The 14175-nt window shown below is 36.1% G+C and overlaps 1 pseudogene; it reads right to left on the bottom strand.

The window, feature by feature from the left end:
- The window catches only part of LOC122201277, a 50089-nt pseudogene extending 36835 nt beyond the window's left edge, over positions 1 to 13254 (bottom strand).
- Positions 13255 to 14175: the final 921 nt, after the last annotated feature.

Here is a 14175-nt window from a genome sequence, read left to right as displayed (position 1 = left end):
AGACCTAGAGCCTGACCGGCTGAGCCACCCAGGTGCCTCAAAGTTTCTTTCTTTTAACTGTGCATCTGGGGGCACTTGGGTGGCTGAGTCAGTTAAGCTTCTGACTTCGGCTCAGGTCATAATCTCACGGCTCATGGGTTGGAACCCCATGTCGGGCTCTGTGCTGACAGCTCAGAGCCTGGAGCCTGCCTTGGATTCTGTGTCTCCCTCTCTCTCTGCCCCTCCCCGACTCACACTCTGTCTCTCTCTCTCAAAAATAAATATTAAAAAATATTTAAATGTGCATCTGAAAGAAACCTAATTAATGTACTGAATTCCCTTTGCCATAAGCCATATTTACACCATACATCATTTTCCTGAAGATAAGCACAGTGATAAGGAAACTACATTCATAATAACATTTGGCAATTTCTTTAAAGATAGGAAAACAAGACTGTTGTCTTTTTCCTTGAAATGAAAACAATGTCTAAAAAGGGATACAAATTCAAATAATTTGGCTTTAAAAAATAGCTCATGGCCTTTCTACTAGTTTCCTATGACTGTCATAACAAGTTACCACAAACTGGGTGGTTTTATTTATGTATTTATTTATGTGTTTATTTAACTAAAAAAATATATTTTCTTAATGTTTATTTATTTTTGAGAGAGAGACAGAGCATGAGCAGGTGAGGGTCAGAGAGAGAGGGAGACACAGAATCTGAAACAGGCTCCAGGCTCTTAGCTCTCAGCACAAAGTATCACATGGGGCTCAAACCCACAAACCATGAGCCATGAGATTATGACCTGAGCTGAAGTTGGAGACTTAAGTGACTGAGCCTTACAGGAGTCCCAAACCAGGTGGTTTTAAACAACAGAAATTTATTCTTTCTTGGTTCTGAAGACTAGAAGTACAAAGTCAAGGCATCTTTAAGGTCATGTTCTCTCTGAAGGCTTTAGGGAAGAATCTTTCCTTGCCTTTTCCTGGCGTCTGGCAACTCCCAGAAATCCCTGCATTCCTTGACTTGTAACCACCATCAAGCTAAATCTCTGCGTCTGTCTTTACACAACCTTCTTTTCTATGTCTTTATGTGGCTTTCTATTCTGCATGTCTCTCTTTCTGAATCTCCCTCTATTTTCTCTTCTAAAGAACGTGTCATTGGATTTAGGGCCCACTGAATCCAATAAGACCTCTTCCTGACTGGGCACATATGCAAGCACTGAATGTCCCCAAGATATTGCATTCTAAGGTTCTAGGTAGACATGAATTTGGGGGGATACCATTATAATCTGCATCTATAAAGTAGAAGACTATATACGGAAACACTTCTGAAAATGAATCTTACAGACAAATCGTTTTAAAAGCTAATATTAATTCAATCGTCCATTTTCCACTAAATCCTAGTAACACTAGGATTTGCCCTCACCAGATATGCCCATATTACCTATGGCAGCACGTAAGAGACACCCTAGCACTCCATGTGCTTTAGCTGGGACCACCCCTTCCCTGGTGTTGACACTTCCAGCTCAATCACTGCAAATCAACCACTTACAGGACCAATTACAAAAAGGAATCTATAATTAGAGTTGATTACCACTTATTTCCAAAAGAGTATCAGCACAAATCTTATTAGGTTTTTTATTCCTGTGTATCTCACTCATTTCTAAGTATAGCAATCTTATACTTTGTCTTCCAAATGAGGCCACTTTGGAAAGTGGAGGAAACACTATCAAGAACTACAATGAATAGGCGCAGGCATAAATGGAAACAGACATATGTACATTCTACCAATAATGGCCCCTCATCAAATGGGCCTTTATTCCTATGTCTCTAGCCACTGAACTAAATACCTGTGGGGCTCTACCCTCTGGGTTTTTCAAACCCTTCTGCTATGCCCTCTAGAGTGTATGTGAGCCGTCATCAGTGAACTGTATCCTATACCCCAAACTCTGCTGCCTTCACCATTTTGTTCAATCTGAAACCTACCTGCAGACACCTCCAGTGTAGATTATTCCAACATTTCTCCTACCAGGGAGCCTGGGGTCGACTAGGTGTCTTCCTTGTTCTTCAAAATGCCATTTCCTTTCTAAAAGGCATGACTTCACACTATACTACTGAGACACTGTATGCTTTTGTGGTTATCTGCTAATCTCCAAATCATTCCCCCTCCTTTCTCAAAAATTATATTATCCGGTTCTCTCTCCAGCACTATTTTTGTTGTACTTTTAGTGACTCATAATTTCAACTGTATCACCCACCCAACACCTTAGTGATTCAGTTCCTTCAGTTGACCACCTTTAGCAATATTTACCTCCACCGTTTATCATCCACCTCTCCCATGTGAGACAGCACTATGTCTCATACAAGCAGTTTTAAGTACCCACTAAAATTACCACCCTCTATCTCTCCAGTTTATCGTTCAGCTATCTTCTACTCCTCCTGTCATCAGTGCATCCACTGTGACTATCCTTACCATCATATAAACATGCTGCAATATTTCTCATGTAGAGGAGAAAAACACTCTTAGTTCTCACAGAATCCCCTCTAGCTCCTATCTCTTTATTTAGTACAATTTATAGCAACACTTACTGAAAGTGTTGTCTACCAACCTGTCCAACTGCTCTCAAAAGTCAGTTGCATTATGCTTCCATCCCAATAACACTACTAAGCCAGGGAGAGCTCTTGTAATTGCAGCCAAGAATTTTCATCTTGCCAATATGTTTGGACCTCTCAGCAGTGATGACAAATTGATTTCCTTCCCCTTCTTGAAACACCTGCTTCACTCAGCATCCTGGGCACTACACACTCTTGTCAGTCCTCCTTTGCTGTCAGCTCCTTCTCAATATCTTTTGCCCTTTTTTCTTCACTGTGTTCACTCTCTGAGTCATCATTTTCATTCCCATGGCTTTATGCTACTTGTACATGCTATTGATTACCACATTTTCCCCCTTCTAACCTGGATGTCATTGCCCAGGCCTCCAGGCTCAGGTGTGCATTTACTTACCTATCATCTGTCCTCAGAAGTCTAACACATATCCCAAATTGAACATAGCCAGGACAGCTCTTGAAGCTACCCTCAAACTATTTTTTCCCTCGTGGGTCTTCTGTTAATCGATAAAGATCACCATCATTCACCTGGTGACTCAGTCTAAACACTTAGGAAACACTGTCACATTTTGTTCTCTCCTTCTCATACCCCATCCAATTTTTTGACACGATTGGCTCTTCTTTCAAAATATACCACAAATGAGACCACCTCTTTCCATGTATTACCACCCTAGTCTAAGACACAACCACAGTTCTTGTGAAATACAAACAAAGGTCCCTATGGGTCTTTTTTCTTCCGCTATTCTTATCTGAAATCTATTTTCAGCACAGTTTTCCTCAGTGATCTTTTTCAAAGGCAAGGAAGATCTAATCCTTCCTTTGTTCCATCCTATCACAGGTAGAAAATGCCAATTCTTTATGTTGGTATACAATGACTAGCTTGGCCTAGCGGGTGCTCACCTCTCTAAAACCATCTCCCTACTTTTGTTTTTTATGGTTTACATCTCTTCCAACTGACTCTTTCCTGATGCTTCTCAAGCATACCTATTTTTTTCTACTTTAGAGTCTTTCTACTTTCTAACTTCTTCCTTAAATGTTGTTTCCATAGATATCCACATAGTCCACACCCATTTCTTGTAAATCTTTACTCAGCTGTATCTCAAACCATGATCCCGCCCTCCATTCATACTTTTATAAAGACTTTCATAAAAATATAAACTATAAAAACATGTCAAAGATTACATTTAATCCATTAATTAGGGAGGGATCAGCAAAATGTTATAAGCAGTTCAAAGGAGAATTTAAATAATCATGCATATATATGCAATAAGGAATTCTTAAATAAGTTTATAAATAGATGCCAAACCAGTCTACCCATGGGGCAATGATCAATAGAACTGTGTCACATATGATTTATTTGCATTTTTATGAATGCAATTTTTATTATTACCAGTTTTTGACATTTTAGAGTTGCAAATTAGCTCAAAGGCAATGAAAGGAAGAGATTACTTGGAAGAATACACTAGATGGGACACACTCAGTAATCTTTTTTATTTTCCCACTTCAAAGTCTTTAATAATGTTTACTGACACTTGCTCTCCTCCTATCCTCCTTTACTCTCCCTCACTAAACTTATTACTAAATTAAAATATATTATATTTTTGCATTTTTATCATCTGTCTCTCTCATTAGAAAATAAGCTCCATGAAATCATAAAATCTTAAAATTTTGTGGCATATAGTAGCTGTTCATAATCTGTTGAAGGTTGAAGTCATGCATATATTTCATAATAGCTCCTAGATATTATCTATTCATATCATATATTTTTTAAAAGGTAAATAATGACTCTGGTCAAACAGAAAGTGAATATATTTCAAAGATTGTGTTTAACTCTTTAGTTACCTAGTAAGAAACTAGTTAAAATTAAAACTATACTGTTAAAACTAGTTTGAAAGATAATTCAAAGTAAGCACACATACATAGAAAATCAGGAATGGTTTCACAAGAAATAAGTTGGTTATAAATTCAAAACTGATGTGAGAAGGGCCAATCATACCTCAATTGGACACATCCATTTTCATTTTTATGAAAACTAATCATTGGCATTACTATCAATTTTCTACAACTTACAGAGTTTTGAAATAGCTCAAATATAATGAAAGGTATGGATAATTTGGAATATTAGAGAGAATACCTGGTAATCTTTTACTCCATTTCAAAATCTTTCACGGTTTTTTTTTCTAACATAGCATGGAATATAAAAATATAAGAACATTACTGTCAGAAAAAAAAAGAACAAAAAGAACATTATTGTGAGAACTATTCATAATAGGGAACATACCTAAATTTTTTGTATTCCCAGTACTGCATGTAAGTTATCAGCCAAAATTTAAGCAAGTTGTAAGCCAACAAAATGTGATTTTTTTCACCATTAATCTTGCATTTTGAATGTATGTTTTTCTAATTATCTTAGCTGTCTTAGTTTACAGAGCAATTAAATCAGGTGTGCTAGTTTGGCCTTCTATACGGACTAGTTAGCTTTTCTCTCTTTCTTAGTCATATTAAATCCTCAAGTTAAGTTTTTTTCTCTCCTATATAATAGAGTCTTGGCCACAAGAGACTGTGGAAAAAAGATTCGAATATTTAACACGAATCTTTGTTCATTGCTTTAATTGTAACTAATGCTGTACTGAGAAACAATTCTGAAATGTTCTCCTTACCTGTTTAGATGAGCACCAGAATCTTAATTCTAAAAAGAAAATGGGTACCATCCATTCTATAGATTTTCTTAATTTTATTTTGTTAATGTTTGTTTATTTTTGAGAGAGAGAGAGAGAGAGAAAGAGAGGGGGAGAGAGAGAGAGAGAGAGAGAGAGAGAGAGGAAGCATGAGTCGGGAGGGGCAGAGAGAGAGGGAGACACAGAATCTGAAGCAGGTTCCAGGCTCTGAGCTGTCAGCACAGAGCCCGACATGGGGTTCAAATCCATGAACCTTGAGATCATGACCTGAGCTGAAGTTGGATGATTAACCAACTGAGCCACCCAGGTGTGCCTAAAGATTTTAATACTACACAGTAAGTATGAAGTTTGGTTAAACATCCATGAATTTGATTGAAACATTATTATACATTTGACTGTCCATAGCTATAGATTACTACATATAGACAATTTCTTATCAATGCTATTTCTCCCTAGTGTATATTTCAAGTACCTATTGATAACTCTGATCCATTCTGGATATTGATTTGTTTCTCATGCTAGTTTTGCCCATGTGGCCTGTCTGAGAAATCAGCATATTACTTCAGACCCTTCTTTCTATGTCTTAGACTTTATCTTTACATTGACTCAAACTAGAACTTCCAATCACTGACTATAATAGTCATAATGGCTGCTTTATGACATAAATCTGCCTCTAAATGTAAACTCTTCAATGAACTCCATTCTTCAACTAGGCCACCCTCTGTTCTCATAGCAAGCATTACAATGCTAAGGTGCTGAAACAATTTGTGAGAAGACTATTTTCCTGATTAGAGGCAAAAATGAAAAAATGGGAGCTGTGTCAAAACATTTCCTTTACAACACCATTAAGCATGTCCCAACCAACACCCATAAGTCAGAACGTTGCAATTACAATATTTTACACTCAGTATAGTATAGGTTATACTAGCTTATCTTACAGTGCTGGTCATTAACACAATATGAAAAGAGGACAAATTATCTTGTAGAACACACTCAATATACCCTGAAATTTTGACTTTTTTCAGGACCATATGAATTTATATATTTCAGTAATCTTTCTATATTGTTTCAGATTGCTACCCATGTCTCTTATATATTGGAAAGAACACCAATATCAATACAAGATTTTCCTTGGCCTTTGATCTGTTTAACATTGATTTCAACCAACATATGATACAAAATTAAACTGCACAAATTACCATCAAACAGTAACTGATCTAGGCCAGGTGTATTCAGAGCATTTCAGCTTTGGAATATGATCTCTATAAATCAGTAACAAAACTCATGCATGGCCAGTATCTAGGTACCGACCTGTATGTGTGTACATGTGTAGTTGTGTGTGTGTGTGTGTGTGTCTATGTGTGTGTGTGTGAGTGTGTGTGTATGAGCACATGTGCTCATGCTTTTCTTTGTTTTCTGTTTTACCGTTTGGTCTTCATAAAAAATAAATGTGCAACAGTGCCAATGCATTTACCTAAGCACATGTTGATTTAGTTTTCTTTTTTGTAATCAATAATATTTTGCATAGACTTAAACTGTGTAAGTGTACATGTAGATACATGTGTGCGTAGATATTTTAGATGGCTATGACTGTACCTATAGCTATAGATACAGTGGTTCAGAGTTTTTAAAAGTGGTTTTCTGGGGCGCCTGGGTGGCTTGGTCGGTTAAGCGTCTGACTTCGGCTCGGGTCATGATCTCACGGTCCGTGAGTTCGAGCCCCGCGTCGGGCTCTGTGCTGACAGCTCAGAGCCTGGAGCCTGTTTCAGATTCTGTGTCTCCCTCTCTCTCTGCCCCTCCCCTGTTCATGCTCTGACTCTCTCTGTCTCAAAAATAAATAAACGTTAAAAAATTTAAAAAAAATAAAAAATAAAATAAAAGTGGTTTTCAAAATTTTCAACAATGATTTATCTAAAACTCTTAGAATTTACCTGGAAGACATTTAAATGATAAAGTCAGATACTAAAAACATGAAAGAGCATCTGATTTTAATGGTACAGTTTTCAGACACTCCTGTTTCTTCCACTAGTTTTTGTCCTTCACAAAAAGAGTTGTAACACTACTAAAAATAACATCATCTGATAAAAGATGCTCTGTAAGTAAAAACACCATGATAATAAAATAATCAACTCCCCTAGGAAGCCTTAACTGACATTCTCTCCTAGGTGATATCATACTTTTTTTTTAAAACATAGAATTGCTTGCCTGTGGCCCTCAGGAAGGCAAATCTTTTGGGTGTGTAGGGATTGGACTTTTATATCTATTTCCTTAGTTCCTAGCATGCTGCGTACACCAGAGCAGGTGCTCAATCTATATTCTCTGAATCAGTAGAAAAAAATATCACAGGAAAAAATAGCTGAAAACGATTTCCCTAAAGAAAATTATCATCAAGACACAATGAGAACAACCATTAGAATTGATAAATATATATCTCCATTAAAATATTCTGCTTCACAATCATTTGAACAAAGAGAAAAAGCAACAGTTGTTAAGATTAATATAAATGGGCTAGGTGCTACACAGGAACAAGGATGGAAGGTTGTTCCTGGTTCAGAATGAAATATGGCGTATTACATATTAACTCTGTAGTATGTATTCTATATAAGGTGTACACCTTATGGAATAGAAGACGAGCCATGGTAACTATGAACGTCAGAGGAAACAGATAAAGGCACATTGAGCGAGCAGAGCATACAACCAAATATAAAATAAACAGTGGAATTTGGGGAAAAAAGGGTGGACCAGAAGTAACTGAGTTGGGTCTTTGTCATATTACCTACTGATTTGATTACTTAGGGAGATTGTTAGACACATGTATTTTATCTAAGTTAATAGAGAGATGGTGGTAACAAATTATAGTATGAGCATTTGAAAAAACAAATGTATGAGTGGGAAAACCAAGTATTAGTTCCTTGATCTGATGTACAGAAATGTAATTTTCTAAGAAATAGAATGTGAACCTGATTCTGTGATGTTTCTAAACTATAGCATTCTGCTCTGAATTGTGATAGATTTTTACAAGCTTTAGTTAAGCAACAATGATGTATCTAAAATTATCTACATGTATTCCTTTTGTCCTTTTAGGTTTCTATATATCTTTTGTATTGTATTTTTATATCACTATCTTAGCATCTTCTTTCTAATACCTTTTATATGTATATATGTATACACACATTTGCATATAAAAGGTTACATGATACAATTGAATTGCATGTCTCTATGTAGACATTCAAAAATGTATTTATTAAATGTGTATTATGTGCTAGAAATAAAACACATAAAAGAAAATGAGATATAGTCTTGCCTTGTGGAGCTTGGTGTCAGGGTGGGGAGATGAATACATTAAAAAGTATTAGAGTATACAATAAACAATCTTTGATCAAGATTTATATAACAATCTATGGCAGTATAGGAAAAGGAGTGTGCAGGATATTTATTACAGAGAGGCAAGGAAGGTTTCACAGATGTTAAAATACTTGAATGCAGTGTCTAAAATAAAGAACACACAGGGCATAAAAAAGAGAAGAAAAGAGGCAATGTCAGAAAGAAAATAGCACTTGCAAAGGCACAGAGGGGTACAAGACTGAAACACACTGAAAATCACATGCAGATCAATCTGACAATGTGTTACAAATATATACAGATATGTGCGATTTGAATAAATCCAGGCATATTGCTTTTTTATTCTGTTTGGACACATACTAATTTTTCCTTCTCTAATTTTCCCCCAATAGTAGTAAGAAAAAAAAATCCTTCTTTTTCAAGGACATACAGAAGAAATCTGGCTAATACTTCCTCAAAGCAATAAAGCAAGAGTAATGTAATTCAATCCAGCAGCTACAGGACACTCTACTCCTCTTCATTACTCCATAAAACATTTTGCCTATTTGTGAGGAAAACATTTCACTTTTAAATTGGGATTCCAAACTACTCTCATAAAATGGAGGTTCTTCAGGTCCAAATTTTATTTATTTATTTATTTATTTATTTATTTATTTATTCATTTCTGATCATCATAGTTGTCATTTCTTGCTTGTCCTGGGAATGGGCTATTTCCTCCCTCCTACCCCAGCCTTTGTAAAAAAAAAAATCACACAAGGGAATGAAATAAAATAAAATCATGATTTACTGGTTTCAGCTCTAGTCAGAGAAGCATTTTGTCAATTCTTTCTAAACACCTTATAAAGCATTTACATCTTCAATGATACCCAAGGTCATGTGAATCTCTGAGGCTATTTTTGATGGAATATTTTTACCAGGTCTGACAGCAGAGAACATAGCACTGAAGCTCACACTTCACAAATGTAATTTGGAGTGTTAATTGGAAAGGACCTAGCTGACCCAGTGATTTCTACTCTCTAAGAACTCATGACAAGATATCGAATCCTTCCTTCTGAAGTCTGGTGGACAGGAAAGGTGAAGATCATGTGGGATTTTGTTGAGGGAGGAAAAGGTACAGATTATGGAAAATAGGAGAAGAAAAATAAAAGGAAAAAAACGTTTTGATTGCTTGGTAAAAATAATGAAAACAAATTATATCACTTCGGAAAGTTGAAGCAAATGATCTAAGAATGGTTGGGACTAGTCCAGTTTCTATTCAGAATGTCTTTGAAGTAAAGTCAAGAAAGATGCCCAGAAGTTTTGGGACAGAAAAGTCAAGCAAAACCACAAGGAGACTTGTAATTTCTCAGTAGGAAGTGTAAGCCCACCTAGCACACTGTAGGCCATCTTTCTCTCATAATCTGCACAGCTAGATTATGTGTACCACTTAGACCAGGCAAGCATGAGGAGCTCAATTTCAAAATCCTATAAAGCATGTTCTGAGGTAGAAGTAAACTGGAATTTCTGGGGACCTAAGAAGTACCTTCTATACAAACCAAAAATGTATGAGGGCACTGGGGTGCCAGGGATGGGGGTTGGGGTCGAGTAGAAGTCACAAATAAGGAAAAGTAACTTAAGCACAGAGAGAGGCGTGTGCCATTCCCTCCCCTAGTGAACACTTTTCTCACTCATAAAACTAGTCTGTTTAGGCAAAGAAAATTTAGTCTGTATTAAAATCATGGCATTTTCAAGAAGAAATGTACTTGTTTAGATCATATGTTATGTAAAATGAAGAAATTGACAAATTTTTTTCTTAGAAGACTTCTATCAGTACTGACTACTAAATAGATTGAGAAAATCATCTCTCCTGGTCTTAAATTTTTATAGATGTTCCTAAAATGTTCATTTAGCTCACCTCTGGTAACAGATTGAGTAGAATGATTTATGAACAGGGCTGATTTCCATACCACTGATGGATGCTTTATTCACTTAATGATCACTGGCAAGTAGCAGCTACTATAAAACTTCAAGTGCCATTAATAGGACTTTTTAGCTCTTATACTGTAAAACACAATTTGTGAGCTTTTTTTAAAAAGACATAAAGCCTTAAAAAAAACTTTACTTTTCCATGTACTAAGCATTTTAACCTCAGATCATATATCCAACTACTTTACTGTTATGTTTTCAGGCAATATATATAAAAACCAGAATGAATAATATATTAAGGATGGATAATACACTAAACTACATATCATGAAGAAAGAGAATCTCCAACAAAAAATAGGAATATCTCCTTTTGAAAAATTATCTACATAAATAAATGATAAATCTAATGATAAATGATAAATCTAAGTAAATGATTTTACTAATACTATCAAATGCAGGCTGCTTTAACTGTATACTGTATACTATATGTTATTTTCAGGTGTTGACATATGTGTGTGATTTTAAGGAATTTGGTATTAGAAATATTTTTAAAATATTTTCTTTATATATGTTGCTGTTTTTATATAGAGGATATAAATCTGTGCAACTTTAAAACTCCAAGGGACCTACTGGATATCATTCCCTAATTCAGTAATTCAAAGGCTTTTGTCAAATTTACTCCTATATCAGTGATTTATGGTAGGTATGGTGAGGAGGGCTGGTGCTTGAAATTGTTTTCCATTTGATAGAGGGCATCATGACACCAAAATCGGTTATGTGGGTCTTGATGTCTCAATATTCTCATCTGGGTACTGAGGGGGTTTGACTAGCTGATCTCCAAGGGCTCTGACATCTCATACATTATTCATTTCTATAAACCCAGAACATAAAAGGAGACACTCCGCAAATTTAAAACAGTAAAGTGTACGATGACTGACATCCCCTCAAAAAACTTATTACATCCATTTTAAAACTACAATCTTTAGGGAGTATATAGGGATTTTGGTAAAAATCTTGTATTAGTCCGAAAATACAAGACATAGACCACATCCTGCTTCTAGCATACATCTTCTTAACTATAGCAGAGCATGGTTGTATATTCAAGCACGATAGTCATTTAAAAATTTACTAATATAAAAAAAAGATCACTTTCTTGATGCAATGTCTCTTTCAAGGTGAGGGGTTAGGGGATTAGAGATGCTGACTTTATGCATTACAGATTAAACCATCCCTAATGAAACGAGAAGGTTCAGTTTCCCACTCATGTTACCATTCATCTTATAATCATTTTAAACTTCCAGGTACCTCAGGATGCATCTGTTGGGAGAAATAACTTTGAACTGAACATTTTTTTGTTGTTGTTAAAACTCCATCTATAATCTGGCTTTTTATGTTTTATCTGAGTGAAACTGTTCTTTGACATTATGAGGATGGGAAAACACAATTTAACATCCAACTGGAAACCAGAAAAATTACAAATCACTTCCATTTCTTTATATATACACACACACATACATATACATATATGTATATATATTTTTTTCCTGTTTCACCAAACTTCAAGAGTTACATGTCAGGAGACTGGACTCTATTTATTTAGGGAGAGCAACTAAGAGACAAGTTCACCTCAGGAGCCTGAAGCACATAGGCAAGGCAATTTATCACATAAGGTTTAAGAGTAGATAGGGCCTACTTGAAACAAAAGCAAAATGTCACCTCAGTGGACTTGATGAGAAAGGAGGGACAGAATGTAAGGAACTGAAAGAGGTTCAAGTCATGAAAGGATTACATTGTAGATATCTTCAGTCAAATCCCACTCTATGGGCCCTTAACTCCTGCCTTGCCTTGTAATAGTTTCCCTACAGGAGCCACTGTGTTAAGCAAGTTATACGAAGTTACTTGGGCCCACTTGCAGTGATCTGTCCCCCAGAGACATGACCATGGACTGAGCTCTCCCTCTCTGTGCCCTTCCCACTTGCAAATGAGGCACACCACCTCTGAGGTCCAAGATAGTTGTTTTTATTACCAAAGAACCATTTAGCAACAATTGGGAAACAGGTGTTATTTGAATGTTTTTTAGCATTATGTTTGTTAAAAATAGAAGGAAGTGGGGCAACTGGGTGGTTTACTCAGTTAAAAGTCCCAACTTCAGCTCAAGTCATGATCTCAAAGTTCATGGGTTCGAGCCCTGCATCGGGGTCTGTGCTGACAGCTCGGAGCCTGGAGCTTGCTTCAGGTTCTGGGTCTCCCTCTCTCTGCCCCTCCCCCACTCATACTCTGTGTCTGTCTCTCAAAAATAAATAAACATTAAAAAATTGTTAAAAAAAGAAAAACAGAAGGAACAGCCAACTACTTTGGCTGAACTTGGAAATGTGGGTCCTGATATTTTCTTTTCACATTACTAAAAAAAATGGAGGTGAGATTTTCTTTTGTTTTTTTTTTTTTTAATAAAGGGTATTATACCCTTTGGAAGATGCATCTTTTGCATTGTTTGCAAAGTAAAAACAGCCTGTTATTATAGACTAAGAACATTCAAAAAAAAGTATAGAAGCTACAAACTATAAAATCTAATCAGCAAGAGAGTTGTATCAGTTAATGTTATACTTACCTGCAAGTAATGGAAAGTCTTACAAAATTAGCTTCAATAAGAGTTAATTTCACTTGCAGGGCAAGAAGCCCACAGGTGGTCTGTAGATGATGAAGCTGATTAATGACTTCATCAGAGATGCAGTCTTTATAAACCATTCCTTACTTAATGGGAAAGCACATTCCCTTGTGTCACAAGATGATGGCTCTACTTTTAAGCATCACCCCAGATTCCAAGCAGGAAGAAATAAAGAGGGCTAAATCAAAGGGCCAGGACAGACAGGTCTGTCTCATTTTATCAGGGAAGCAAGAACTTTGCCAAATGCCACACCCAGGAAATTCCAGTTATATACCATTGGCATGAAGTAGGGCTCATGGCTACTAACTGCACAGCTGTTAACAGCTGAATTCCTTATGTGCACTAATGCAAGAAAGAGGGTAGCCCCATTCTTCAAGAAGAAAGTCAGAGCAAATAATAGGCAGACAATGAACTTGAGGGTTATTTTTTTTAAGTTTATTTAGTTGTTTTGAGCAGGGAAGAGGGTCAGAGAAAGAGAGAGAGAGAGAGAGAGAGAGAGAGAGAGAAATCAAACAGGCTTTGTTTGTGTTTCTGTCATGCATAGCCCTACTTGGGACTCGAACTCATGAACCGCAAAATCATGACCCGAGCCGAAATCAAGAGTCTGTCGCTTAACCGACTGAGCCACCCAGGTGTCCCTAATCTTGAGTTTTTAAACTCCAGCTAGCTTATATTTTTGTATGTGTGTGTGTGTGTGTTTTTGTATAATGAGAATTCCCTGACAGTATGTGTGTGTGTGTGTGTGTGTGTGTGTGTGTGTGTATACATACATATATATATATACATACATACATATATATACATATATATATATACATACATATATATACATATATATATATATACACACACACACATATATATACAGGAAATTGTCATTTTCTTACTTATGTTTGTTAGTTATATATTTTTCTTTATAAAAATATCAAAAACAGTTACTCTGTACCATCTTAGCCTTCAGTTAAAAACCAATATAATCTTGGCTTTGGAGCTCAATGCCA

Source organism: Panthera leo, chromosome D1, assembly GCF_018350215.1.
Source record: "Panthera leo isolate Ple1 chromosome D1, P.leo_Ple1_pat1.1, whole genome shotgun sequence".
Classification (NCBI taxonomy): Eukaryota; Metazoa; Chordata; class Mammalia; order Carnivora; family Felidae; genus Panthera; species Panthera leo.
Note: the sequence above shows the minus strand (reverse complement) of the source record. Positions and strands in the feature narration are given on the sequence as shown.